The following is a 14,832-nucleotide window of genomic DNA, read 5'->3' on the forward strand; positions in this document are numbered from 1 at the left end:
AATGATCTTTGGTTTATCACATGAGGTAAATCTGCCCTACGATAGGATTTTGGAAAACCATGTGATGGTGAACCAATTCCGGCTGGACACTCTCATTGCGCACGTCATCACACAGCTTCTATGAGGAGTACAAAGATGGCTAGAAAGTCCGCGGAGTTAACTTGTCAGCAAAAAAAGTACGTTTCTATCATATCATTAAAAAGTTATTTATAATTTAGTAAAGCTTGGTCTCAGCCGTCGTATACGACAGCGTTGGCCCCAGAGGATTAAGATCATTTCTAACAAATAAAAAGGAGTGTGTGTGTGTGTGGGGGGGGGGGGGGGGGGGTGTTACATCACAAGCTGATTAGCTGCAAAGCAGGGTGGAGAACTACTAGTTTAGTGCACGTAACAGGCACTCAGTCTGAGAAAGTGTAATGATCATTAATATAGACTATTTTTTTTAAATTACTTGTTACCATCATAGGCTGTGAATATATACACTCACCAGACAAACCCGGTGTGATTATCAACCACAGGAGATATGAAGCCCATATCTAGGCATAACCATGTCGGCAGTGCTACTAGCGCTGATTGTAGCTATGTCACGATAAACTCATAAATGGACAAAGAAAGAAGCGTGTGATGAAAGAAGCCTGAACATATACCTATCTTCGAGTCTGAACCAGCTACGCTACCAGGCTAACCTCGGTTAGGGTGTTTATTAAATCATATTTTTGGGGACTGTGCGGTGGTTGTTCTGGTTGCTTTGGGACATTAATTGTTATGAGCCACTTATTTTCTCAGTCACTGTGCATTAAAGGCCCCTAACAGACGACACTACCGACAGCTGCTAAAAGTACTAATGGTGTTAGCACACAACTTTAAATACGAAAAAAATTTCACTCAGCACAAGCCGTATTTTTCCAGGTTTTTGTCACAAAATGTTCAAAATGACAAGACACTGTCCTCAGCAACAGGTAGCAGCAGCATTGAGTGAACACAGAGTTACAGACAGAGTGAGAGTCGAGACTGGCTTAGCAGTTGTCACTCAAAGCGACCACGTGCCCAATTACACATAACTTTGTATCATAATAAGTCTTAAACTAAGAAATTCAAAAAATTAAAAAATTAAAAATTCGACCCCTGTACAGCTGTCACAGTGGTGGACACTAGCTATAGAGACCAAAACGGTTTTTGTATCAGACTGTAAACATTTACATATTTCTGCTCTAAACTGGACATTTTAACATGGACTTGAATGGGAATCTGCTAGCTTATGGAGCCAGCCTCAAGTGGCCAGGCAAGGAACTGCAACTTTTTCTTCTTCCAGGCAGGCTTCATCCGAGCTCATCAAAGCTTACTGCTTGATTACACTACCAGATTTCCACGATTACACACATATACCATGAGTTTATGATCCATAAGCGTGTGCATGCGTGCATGTGTGTGTGTGTGTATGTGTGTGTTTGTCCATGTCTGGCTATAAACAGAGAATACCTGTCATAGCAGTGAGCTCATAATATGTGCAACCTGTTTCCCTGTCCTTCTCTGTGACTTTGTGCTAACTTTTTTTCCCCAAATGTTTCACTGGCTGTCAGTGCTGCAATCTACCATTTTGTTGAGAAAAAAAGTCAGTGAAGAGGAGAAGCTTCATCAGTGGGCATGCATGCAGATGACAGCATGAAAAAAAAATGGTGCCATAAAGACACAGGGAAACGTGTTTCACAAATATGCATTATGTGTACTAATTTGACATCTTGTCATAATTGCCATCATGCTTTTAATTAAAACATAAGATGTGCTGCTTGTATTTGCTGGATGTTAATTATACACCTGCACCAAAATGTGCCACAAAAATAATGTTTGGTATGCACATGGACACACACCAAACACTGATGTATATATGTTGGTGCTTTTATTCAGCTGCATTATGGGCCATCAGTAAAAACAGATACTTTGCAGCTGTGCTGTCAATAAACACTTTAACATCTCAATAAACATTTTAGTTGTTTGTTTCAGTACAACAGGTGTTCTGCCATTTCTTTTGCACTGATTATTTCAGCAAGGCGGCCATCAACATTGACGATGTTTTACTTGTTTGTAGTCTCTGCTTGTGCAGCATGCTGACCTCCTCCCAGGACACAAATGGAACATACCAAGGCGCTGCTCTGAAAAACCCAGCACCAAATTCAGCCAAGCCTTTGAGTTGCTTTAAAAACGCAGATGATAGAGAATTAATATCAGAAATGATTTGCTTTGTTCATAATTAGGCTTTACTCAGGCCTGGCTTTTACTTCACATGGATGGAGATGTGGGAGACTGTCTTCATTCAGCGTGTTTTGGTAATCCGTAGTTCTTGCGGTCAATAAAACTTTCAGTAATGCATTGCCAATTCATTTACAACTAAAAGAAGAACAAATTTGGGTATTTTTCTAAATTGTTGTGGTGTTCAGTTGTTGGACTTCTGTGCTAGTCACAGTTTGTCCATCACGAACACCATGTTCGAGCACAAGGGTGTCCATAAGTGCACGTGGCACCAGGACACCCTGAGCCAGAGGTCGATGATCGACTTTGTAGTCGTATCATCTGACCTTCGGCCACGTGTCTCTGACACTCGAGTGAAGAGAGGGGCAGAGCTGTCGACCGATCACCACCTGGTGGTGAGTTGGATCCGCTGGGAGGGGAGGAAGCCAGTCAGACATGGCAGGCCCAAACGTATCATGAGGGTCTGCTGGGAACGACTGGCGGAACCCTCTGTCAGTGAGGTCTTCAACTCCCACCTCCGGGAGAGCTTCTCCCAGATCCTGGGGGAGGTTGGAGACATGGAGTCCGAGTGGACCATGTTCTCCACCTCCATTGTCGATGCGGCCGCTCGTAGCTGTGGTCGCAAGGTCTCTGGTGCCTGTCGCGGCGGCAATCCCCGAACCAGGTGGTGGACACCGGAAGTAAGGGATGTCGTCAAGCTGAAGAAGGAGTCCTACTTATCTTTGTTGGTAGGTGGGACCCCAGAGGCAGCTGACAGGTACCGGCAGGCCAAGCGTGCCGCAGCCCGTGCAGTCGCAGAGGCAAAAACCCGGGTCTGGGAGGAGTTCGGGGAGACTATGGAGGAGGACTATCAGTCGGCCTCGAAGAGATTCTGGCAAACCATCCGACCACCTCAGGAGGCGGAAGCAGCTCTCCACCAGCACTGTTTATGGTGCGGGTGGGGAGCTGTTGACCCTGACTGGGGATGTTGTCGGGCGGTGGAAGGATCTCCTCAATCCCATCATCACGTCTTCCGATGAGGAAGCAGCACCATTACCCAGGCAGAAGTCACCGAGGTGGTTAGAAAGCTCCTCGGTGGCAAGGCTCCTGGGGTGGATGAAATCCGTCCTGAGTACCTTAAGTCTCTGGATGTTGTGGGACTGTCTTGGCTGACACGCCTCTGCAACATCACGTGGCGATCGGGGACAGTGCCTCTGGATTGGCAGACCGGGGTGGTGGTCCGTCTGTTTAAGAAGGGGGACCGGAGGGTGTGTTCCAACTATAGGGGGATCACACTCCTCAGACTCCCCAGTAAGGTCTATTCCAGAGTACTGGAGAGGAGAATTCGACTGATGGTCGAACCTCGGATTCAGGAGGTGCAGCGTGGTTTTCATCCTGGTCGCAGCACACTGGACCAGCTCTACACGCTCCATCGGGTGCTCGAGGGTTCATGGGCGTTCGCCCAACCAGTCCACGTGTTTTGTGGATCTGGAGAAGGCGTTCGACCATGTCCCTTGGGGCACCCAGTGGGGAGTGCTCTGGCAGTATGGGGTCCGGGGTCCTTTGCTAAGGGCTATACGGTCCCTGTACGACCGCAGCAGGAGCTTGGTTCGCATTGCCGGTAGTAAGTCAAACCTGTTTCCAGTGCACGTTGGCCTCCGCCAGGGCCGCATCCAGATGGTCACTGGTGAACTTCAAACGGGCCTGGACATGTGCTGGCTTGAGCAGGGGGACCTTGCTGCCCTGCAGGATTTTAAACCATGACAGTATCATGTGTTACTAATGTCATCTTCGTGAATGTGGTCCCAGCTCCCTTCAGGTCATTGACCAGGTCGTCCTGTGTAGTTCTGAGCTTTCTCAGAATCATTCTTACCCCACAAAGTGAGATCTTGCATGAAATCCCAGACCGAGGGAGATTGACAGTCAGTTTGTGTTTTTTCCACTTTGTAATAAATAATCATAACGTGACTGTCAGTTTGTGTTTCTTCCACTTTCTAATAAATAATCATAACGGTTGTTGTTTTCTACCAAGCTGCTTGCCTGTTGTCCTGTAGTCCATCCCAGCCTTGTGCAGGTCTACAGTTTTGTCCCTGGTGTCCGTAGACAGCTCTTTGGTCTTGGCTATGGTGGACAGGTTGGAGTGTGACTGATTGTGTGAACAGGTGTCTTTGATACAGGTAACAAGTTCAAACAGGTGCAATTAATACAGGTAAAGAGTGCAGAATAAGAGGGCTTCTTAAAGAAAAATTATCAGGTCTGTGTGAGCCAGAATTCTTGGTGGTTGGTAGGGGGTCAAATACTTATTTGCAGCATTAACATACAAATAAATTATTAAAAAATCATACATTGTGATTTCCGGAATTTGTTTTTAGATTATGTCTCTCACAGTGGACATGTACTTAAGATGAAAATTTCAGACCATGATTTCTAAATGGGAGAACTTGCAAAATCGCAGGGTATTCAAATACTTATTTTCCTCACTGTATGTTACCGTGTGCTCCTCCCTTTTCTTAAAGTAGGTATTCACCACAGCCATTTTCATCCTTTTTGCAAAATCAACTACCATCTGTACTTTTACATTCCTGTCCTTGATACCATATCTACCCATTACTTCCCCATCACCTCTGTTCCCTTCACCAACATGCCCATTGAAGTCCGCTCCTATCACCACTCTTTCATGCTTGGGCACACTCTCCACCACCTCATCTAACACACTCCAGAAATCTTCTTTCTCCTTCATCTCACAACCTACCTGTGGGCCATATGCACTGATGATATTCATCATCACCCCTTCAATTTCCAACTTCACACTCATCACCCTGTCAGACACTCGCTTAACCTCCAAAACACTTTTAACATACTCTTCCTTTAAAATGACCCCAACACCATTTCTCTTCCTGTCCTCACCATGGTACAACAACATGAACCCACCGCCGATGCTCCTGCTCTTACTTCCCTTCCACTTGGTCTCTTGCACACACAATATGTCTACCTTTCTCCTATCCATCATATCAGCCAGCTCTCTCCCTTTACCAGTCATACTACCAACATTCAAAGTCCCCACTCTCATTTCCACCCTTCCATTTTTCTTCTTCTCCCGCTGTTTGTGGAAACATTCTCCTCCTCTTCTTCATCATCTTCGCCCAGCTGTAGCCCAATTTCCACTGGCACCCTGTTGGGCAACAGCACCGGTGGCAGACGTTGTTAACCCGGGCCTTGAGGGATCCGGTATGGAAATTCGATTCTTAGTCTGCATAGTTTGGTTGGCTTGTTTTACGCCGGATGCCCTTCCTGATGCAACCCTCCTCATTTATCCGGGCTTGGGACCGTCACTCAGAATGTACTGGTTGTACACCCCATGTGGCTGAGTTGATCTTGAATTGTTGACTAATTCTCATATTTTAAACAGTTTCTGTTCAAAAAAAATTTACCTCTGCCAACAAAGTTGGAGGAGGTTATCACCCCTATTTGTCTATTGTGAACAGCTTAGAGCTCACAGTTTTTTCATATATCATTATGAAATTATTTTTTACTGAATATTCATATCCTGATTGACAAGAAGTGATTAACCTTTCAAGGTCATAGGTCAAAGGGCAAAGTCAGGAAAAGTTTTGGAAAATTGGAAAAATCCCTATTTTTAACATTGAATTACTGTTCAAAAATACGTAACTTCATATTTGAGAGCGTTATGTAGGATGGTATCCTTAAAGATTGACAAGGTTTTATCTGGATCTGATCCAGATTACAGATTTTGTGGCCATTTAAATTTAACATTGAAAACTCTGTTTAATGTATATTTTACATTATATCTTAATATTAACTATCGCCTGACAAAGTCTGATCAGGATCTGAGCCAGATTGTGGATTTTGTGGACATTTGAATTTAATATTGAAAAGCCCATTTAATGTACATTTAGGGAATAACCCTGTTGTGTCTGATGATTTGCGGAAGTTCATGTTGGTTATACTGTCGCAAATAGCCTTTTTACCGGCTCAGCTTATGCATGGCCGGTAAAAAGGCTATTTGCGACCGTATAACAGCAACACAAGGGGGTTATTTCCATTCTAATCCAATTCCATAGTTTGCATGGTTTATTTTTCTGTAGGTAATTCGGTCAGCGAAGCTTACTGTTGAGCCGAGGCAGCATTACTCCAGAAGCGGTCATGGCGCATAGTAATCGATCAAATGTGAAAATCCACCAAATCCATCAAATGTGAAATGGTAATTCTGTATCAGAATCCACATCAACACTTTCGTATACAACCCCTGGCAAAAATTATGGAATCACCGGCCTTGGAGGATGTTCATTCAGTTGTTTAATTTTGTAGGAAAAAAGCAGATCACAGACATGACACAAAACTAAAGTCATTTCAAATGGCAACTTTCTGGCTTTAAGAAACACTATAAGAAATCAGGAAAAAAAATTGTGGCAGTCAGTAACGATTACTTTTTTAGACCAAGCAGAGGGAAAAAAATATGGAATCACTCAATTCTGAGGAAAAAATTATGGAATCATGAAAAACAAAAGAACGCTCCAACACATCACTAGTATTTTGTTGCACCACCTCTGGCTTTTATAACAGCTTGCAGTCTCTGAGGCATGGACTTAATGAGTGACAAACAGTACTCTTCATCAGTCTGGCTCCAACCTTTCTCTGATTGCTGTTGCCAGATCAGCTTTGCAGGTGGAGCCTTGTCATGGACCATTTTCTTCAACTTCCACCAAAGATTTTCAATTGGATTAAGATCCGGACTATTTGCAGGCTCTGACATTGACCCTATGTGTCTTTTTGCAAGGAATGTTTTCACAGTTTTTGCTCTATGGCAAGATGCATTATCATCTTGAAAAATGATTTCATCATCCCCAAACATCCTTTCAATTGATGGGATAAGAAAAGTGTCCAAAATATCAACATAAACTTGTGCATTTATTGATGATGTAATGACAGCCATCTCCCCAGTGCCTTTACCTGACATGCAGCCCCATATCATCAATGACTGTGGAAATTTACATGTTCTCTTCAGGCAGTCATCTTTATAAATCTCATTGGAACGGCACCAAACAAAAGTTCCAGCATCATCACCTTGGCCAATGCAGATTCGAGATTCATCACTGAATATGACTTTCATCCAGTCATCCACAGTCCACGATTGCTTTTCCTTAGCCCATTGTAACCTTGTTTTTTTCTGTTTAGGTGTTGATGGCTTTCGTTTAGCTTTTCTGTATGTAAATCCCATTTCCTTTAGGCGGTTTCTTACAGTTCGGTCAAAGACGTTGACTCCAGTTTCCTCCCATTCATTCCTCATTTGTTTTGTTGTGCATTTTCGATTTTTGAGACATATTGCTTTAAGTTTTCTGTCTTGATGCTTTCATGTCTTCCTTGGTCTACCAGTATGTTCGCCTTTAACAACCTTCCCATGTTGTTTGTATTTGGTCCAGAGTTTAGACACAGCTGACTGTGAACAACCAACATCTTTTGCAACATTGCGTGATGATTTACCCTCTTTTAAGAGTTTGATAATCCTCTCCTTTGTTTCAACTGACATCTCTCGTGTTGGAGTCATGATTCATGTCAGTCCACTTGGTGCAACAGCTCTCCAAGGTGTGATCACTCCTTTTTAGATGCAGACTAACGGGCAGATCTGATTTGATGCAGGTGTTAGTTTTGGGGATGAAAATTTACAGGGTGATTCTATGATTTATTCCTCAGAATTGAGTGAGTCCATATTTTTTTCCCTCTGCTTGGTCTAAAAAAGTAACCGTTACTGACTGCCACAATTTTTTTTCCTGATTTCTTATAGTGTTTCTTAAAGCCAGAAAGTTGCCATTTGAAATGACTTTAGTTTTGTGTCATGTCTGTGATCTGCTTTTTTCCTACAAAATTAAACAACTGAATGAACATCCTCCAAGGCCGGTGATTCCATAATTATTGCCAGGGGTTATAGTATCTTAAATTCACCCATTTCTGCATCGTTGTCGGCATGCGACTTTCTATCGCTCTCAGATAACCGCGCCATTATTGACATCTGCGTAGCAGCGTACGCGGCTGGTCAGGGTACAGAGTAATACATTAAATGTGAAACGATCGAATATTTTGCGACCTTACACCCAATATTATATGGTCTGAAATCCAACAAGATTAACCAATCAGATTTGCGGAAAAAAAATGTATTTGGATTAGAATTTGCATTATATCTCAATTATAAGTGCCACAATCACTCTCACTGGTGATAATGAGGTGCAAACTGGCACTCTAAATGAATAGACTGAGTTTGATCTGCATCTGATCTGTATTGCGGACTTATCAGATATTTGTATTATATTTTAGCTTATGAAAAGCCACGTCTAACAGGACTTTGACCTTGAAAAATTTTTTCCTAGGTAAAATTTAGTGGAATTGGAAACTAGTATTGGCCAAGGTTTGCGCTGCATGAGCGCAGTGCTCTAGTTGTAAAAGAAATTTTAAAATAAATTGTGTCTCATTTCTCAGGTAATCTCTTTGAACCATTGCGGTCAGCATTTGGGACTTCTACAGAAATTGTAATCACTAAAGTGGCAAATGATTCTCTGCTCTCTATGGGTTCAAGTACCACTTCAGTGTTGCTGCTGGACAATTACTGCAGTCATTCATACAACCCCAATTCCAATGAAGTTGGGACGTTGTGTGAAATAAAAACAATACAATGATTTGCAAATCCTCTTCAACCTATATTCAATTGAATACACCACAAAGACAAGATATTTAATGTTCAAACTGATAGACTTTTTGGGTTTTTTGCAAATATTTGCTCATTTTGAAATGGATGCCTGCAACACATTTCAAAAAAGTTGGGACAAAAGACGGGGAAAGTTGATGAATGCTCAGAGAACACCTGTTTGGAACATTCCACAGGTGAACAGGTTAATTGGAAACAGATGAATGTCATGATTGTGTATAAAAGGAGCATCCCCAAAAGGCTCAGCCATTCACAAGCAAAGATGGGGCGAGGATCACCACTTTGTGAACAACTGTGTGAAAAAAATAGTCCAACAGTTTAAGAACAATGTTTCTCAATGTTCAATTGCAAGGAATTTAGGGATTCCATCATCTACAGTCCACACTGTAATCAAAAGATTCAGAGAATCTGCAGAACTTTCTACACGTAAGCGGTAAGGCCAAAAACCAACATTGAATGCCCGTGACCTTCAATCCCTCAGGCATCACTGCATTAAACCCGACATTATTGTACAAAGGATCTTACTGCGTGGGCTCACGAACACTTGAGAAAAGCATTGTCAGTTAACACAGTTTGTCATTACATCTGCAAGTACAAGTTAAAAATCTACCATGCAAAGCGAAAGCCATACATCAACAACGTCCAGAAACGCGGCCGCTGCCTCCTCTGGGGCTGAGCTCAATTGAAATGGACAGACGCAAAGTGGAAAAGTGTCCTGTGGTCTGATGAGTCCACATTTCAAATTGTTTTTTGGAAATCATGGACGTTGTGTCCTCCGGACAAAAGAGGTAAAAGACCATCCAGATTGTTACCATTGCAAAGTTCAAAAGCCAGCATCTGTGATGGTATGAGGGTGTGTTGGTGCCCATGGCATGGGCAACTTACACATCTGTGATGGCACCATCAATGCTGAAAGGTATATCTAGGTTTTGGAGCAACACATGCTGCCATCCAAGCAACATCTTTTTCAGGGACGTCCCTACTTTTTTCAGCAAGACAATACCAAGCCACATTCTGCACATGTTACAACAGTGTGGCTTCATACGGAAAGAGTGTGGGTACTAGACTGGCCTGCCCACAGTCCAGACCTGTCACCCACTGAAAATGTGTGGCGTATTATGAAGCGCAAAATACAACATTGGAGACCCTGGACTGTTGAACAACTGAAGTTGTACATCAAGCAAGAATGGGAAAGAATTCCGCCTACAAAGCTTCAACAGTTAGTGTTCTCAGTTCCCAAACGCTTATTGAGTGTTGTTAGAAGGAAAGGTGATGTAACACAGTGGTAAACATACCATTGTCCCAACTTTTTTGAAACATGTTGCAGGCATCCATTTCAAAATGAGAAAATATTTGCACAAAAACAATAAAGTTTATCAGTTTGAACATTACATATCTTGTCTTTGTGGTGTATTCAACTGAATATAGGTGGAAGAGGATTTGTAAATCATTGTATTATGTTTTTATTTACATTTTACACAACATCCCAACTTCATTGGAATTTGGGTTGTACGACAGATCTTTGCATACTGTTTGACAGTCTTGAAAACTATTTTGATATTTCTGGTCAGGTTCTTTCTTGGTTGACATCATATTAGTCTAATCAATCACAATGTGCCTTGTGTCATAAGTTCAAAATTATCTGCAGTAAAATATGGGGTGCCTCAGGGTTCTGTTGTAGGTCTTTTGATATTTTAATTTTTCTTTAATTTATTTCATTCTTTGCCATATTACATTTATTATTACCTCAGACTGATATAATACTGCAATGTCATGCTATTACGTTTTAGACCCTCAGATTTACACTAGTATCAGTAATCTGTCACATTAGGATTTTAGAAGATTTAAAAATATAGAAAAGACTTTGATGATCCTATGAGACATAGACAACAGTATAACAACTTAACAATATAAGTGATTGCTGTAAAGTCTTATTTTCAAACACGAGTGTCAGAAGTCTTCAATTAGTTCAGAATGCTGCTGCTACAGTTCTAACTAGGAAAAGAAAATTTCACAATATTACCTCAATTCTGCCTTGACTGCATTGGCTTCCTCGTCATGTGAGGTCAGATCTTAAGGTTCTGCTGTTCACATACATTTTTTAATTGCCTGGGAGATCTTGTAAGGGCTCATGAACCTTCCTGTTCCAAGCGTTGTCGTTACTTTGTGTTCTAAAAAGTAAAATTGAAGTCAGTAGGCCACATGGTTTTTTCTTACCATGCTCCTCTTCTGTAAAATAGTCTTCCCACTGAGACAGAGTAAGATTTTCAAATTCCATTTTCTTCTTTATATCGAGAGTGAAGATATCTTTACTAAATGGTTGTAGTGTTTCATTTGCCTGTCTTTTGCTTTAATTAGCCATATCACCCATGAAGGTGCATGTCTAGTAACTTCCTACTTTTAAGCTCTGATAAGACTGAAATGATGGTTCTTCCAGTGAGACATCGGCATCAATTTGACCAGCTAGCGCTCAGCCTGGGTTCATGTGTCATACATTATATGGACAAAGTGAGGAACCTTGGGGTAATTTTTGATCCCACGTTGTCCTTTGACCTCCATATTATGGATATTACCAGGACTGCTTTTTTCTATCTGTGAAATATAGCGAGGATTCTCCCCATCCTGTCTATGGCTGATGCTGAGACCCTGATTCATGCTTTTGTTTCTTCTAGATTGGATTATTGTAATGTCCTATTTTCATGTTTACCGCAGCCCAACATTAGGGGTCTCCAGCTGGTTCAGAATGCTGCTGCCAGACTTTTGACATGAAGCAGAATGTTTTGTTGTGATATGGCGCATTATAAATTGAATAAATTGAAAGATGGACTGAGTCTGAAACTCCAATTTTAGGTAGAGTTAGCCAAGTATCAGACTCTTTTGATGATGCTAAATAGATCTAAAATATATATATATTTTTTATGTTAATACCTTTTCACTCTTAACTTTGTTCTTTTCTCTTTGTCTGAGCTGTTGCTTGATCCCCAACAATCTGTGTCGTCTACCTCGCGGCTGCCATGCTGCCCAGAGCACTTCTGCCGTGCCTACTCCCAGTTCTTGAAGTCCTTGACAGAAGAACCCACATTTAAGCCCAATTGATGTTTGAATCCCGTTAATCCCAAATGCAATTGTAGAAGATATATAAAAGTGATGTTGTCATCTTTGCTTGGCAAAATTTCCATGTGAGCATCTGGAAATGACTATCACACAACCACACAGACCAGCAAAATGACCAGCTTCAACGACTGTGGTTGGATTCTCTCTTAATTAAAGACAGAATAAATTATAATTAACACATCTTAATCCAATAAAAACAATGCCAAAGTTATCAATTAAAAATTAAAAAATTAATTTAAAAAAAGGGGGGTAATTATGTTTAAGCTATCCACAACCCTGTAAGTCAGAAATGGCCTGTAGGATCCACATATGTTCCTTAAAAGAGGGCCACCATGAACTAGTTCCTATCCACAATGCTGCCCTGCAGCCATCACTCAGTGACAGGAACAGAACCTCAAACAGTCAGCTATTCACTAAAATCCTGCCCACTGCAACAAATAAGAGCTGTCAAAAGCAAACACTAGGAGCTGTCAATCACACCTCATATTTATAAAAGACGTGAACACAGGCAGATGAAATGTGCACTCACATACAGACATGGAGCCGCAATAAATTTTCCAAATGTATTTAAAGAAGAGCTCGCAGACTTATGCCGCGTTCACACTGGGCGTGACATGAGCAACAGGAGTTTGTCTGGAGTTTGACTGAAGATGTGAACATGTCCTGTATCTGGTAGCAGCCTGTGAGCAGGACTTATGTCTCTTTTGTCCTTTATTTCACAATTATGACAGAGTTTTTGGAGTGAACAGCAGCCCCGCAGCAGGGAGAGCAGAGTTTATTTTTATTTTTATTTTATGTGTGCGCGCGAGCGAATCGTCCATGGAGATTATTTTGTGCGCGCGTGAACGGGACAGGAGGTCCTCAAACTGGGTCCCACAGAGGTGGAAGGACCACTGAAAGCGGCCATCATCCAGACGCAGCTCCTGCAGCAAATCATGATACTCCCTGTATTGGGAGCTTTCCACAACAACTCGCTCCGTGTGATCAAGGTCCGTCATGTTAACCTGACTTAACAACTGGAGCCGGCGAGTGGAATGGAAGCTCCTCCTATTTGATGACGCACCGGGGCGAATTTTCACAGCAAAAGCAGAGTGACACACCGGGAAAAGGAGGCGCATCCGTCGCCACTCGAACCCCGTGAATTTGTAGCGTCTGATCGGGCGCGACGCGAGCGACAGCAGCGACAGGTTGCCATGTAATCCCTATGGAACAACGCGTTTTGGCACCAAGTCACGTAGCGCGATGCGATGGACGCGAGTGAAGTGATTTTGAGCGACTGGCGTGTTTGTGGCGCGATATTACGTCACATCACGTCGCGTTGCCCTCCTCCCCAAGTTGAAAAATTTGAACTTTGTTGTCTCGTCGCGCCGCGATGACCAATCAGGGACTGAATATGTAGTCAGATATCTGGAGTTTGACTGAAGATGTGAACATGTCCTGTATCTGGTAACAGCCTGTGAGCAGGACTTATGTCTCTTTTGTCCTTTATTTCATAATTATGACAGAGTTTTTGGAGTGACCAGCAGCCCCACAGCAGCTTTCTCTTTTTATTTTTTGTGCGCGCGAATCGTCCATGGAGATTATTTTACTTATTAACTACACAGATGTATAATAAAACAAATGGTGACTGGTTTCTAAACACAATTATGACAGAGTTTTTTGAGGAAGAGCAAGGAGCAGCCCCGCAGCAAGCAATGGAGTTTCTTTCTTTTTATTCTTTACTCGCGCGCTCGTGCGAATCATCCATGGAAGTTATTTTACTTATTAACTAAACAGATGTATAATAAAACAAATGGTGACTGTATTTACATGCGTGCGCGAGCGAATCGTCTGTGGAGAACATTTTATTAATTAACTACACAGATGTATAATAAAACAAATGGTGACTGGTTTCTAAACACAATTATGACAGAGTTTTTTGGGGGGAAGAGTGAGCTGCAGCCCCACAGCAAGCAGCAGAGTTTCTTTTTTTTTTTTATTGTTTACATGTGTGCGCGTGAACGGGACAGGAGGTCATCAAACTGGGTCCCGCAGAGGTGGAAGGACCGGTGAAAGCAGCCGTCATCCAGACACAGCTCCTGCAGCAAATAATGATACTCCCTGTATTGGGAGCTTTCCACAGCAACTCGCTCCATGTGATCAAGGTCCATCATGTTAACTTGATTGACAACCGGAGCCGGCGAGCGGAATGGAAGCTCCTCCTATTTGATGATGCACCGGGGTGAATTTTCGCAGCAAAAGCAGAGAACACACCGGCGAAGGAGGCGCGTCCGTCGCCACGCGACCCCGCGAATTTGTGGCGTCTGGATCGCGCCCGGTGTGAACACAAGCATAAGATTTAAGATTAGACATGATGGAAAACCTTTCCCTGTGCAATAAGAGGAGTCTGTCCAAGTTGACAGGACCAACATGTCACCTTGGGAATGGACGGACCTAGAACATCCATAGCAAGAATGTTTCAATCCTCTTTGCATTTTCTTCTTTTGACAAAAGCTCTTTTGATACCATTTTCATTCCATTTCCAGAATGGGGACTTTTAAAACCACAGGGAGTTAATATTATAACACAGAAGAGTGGAGTGTGTGCTGCTTCACCCGGTGTCACAGACCGAACGGTCCCCCCTAAAATAGGTCCACCCTGCTTAAAACTGTGCTCCAGTTATCATCTGTCTCAGCGACAGATATCTGAAGCTTTTGTACAACAATCATTTCCACATAAATTCAGCATTATTTCATCACAAAAGACGGAGGAAGCGATCAGAGCACCACAGCTAC

The 14,832-nt window shown here is 42.4% G+C and overlaps 1 protein-coding gene across 1 annotated transcript in view; it reads right to left on the reverse strand.

Annotated features, from left to right (window-relative positions):
* commd10 (COMM domain containing 10) overlaps window positions 1-14,832 on the reverse strand; it is a 203,461-nt gene that overhangs the window by 26,028 nt on the left and 162,601 nt on the right. The window lies entirely within an intron of this gene.

Source organism: Thalassophryne amazonica, chromosome 5 (assembly GCF_902500255.1).
Source record: "Thalassophryne amazonica chromosome 5, fThaAma1.1, whole genome shotgun sequence".
NCBI classification, from domain to species: Eukaryota; Metazoa; Chordata; class Actinopteri; order Batrachoidiformes; family Batrachoididae; genus Thalassophryne; species Thalassophryne amazonica.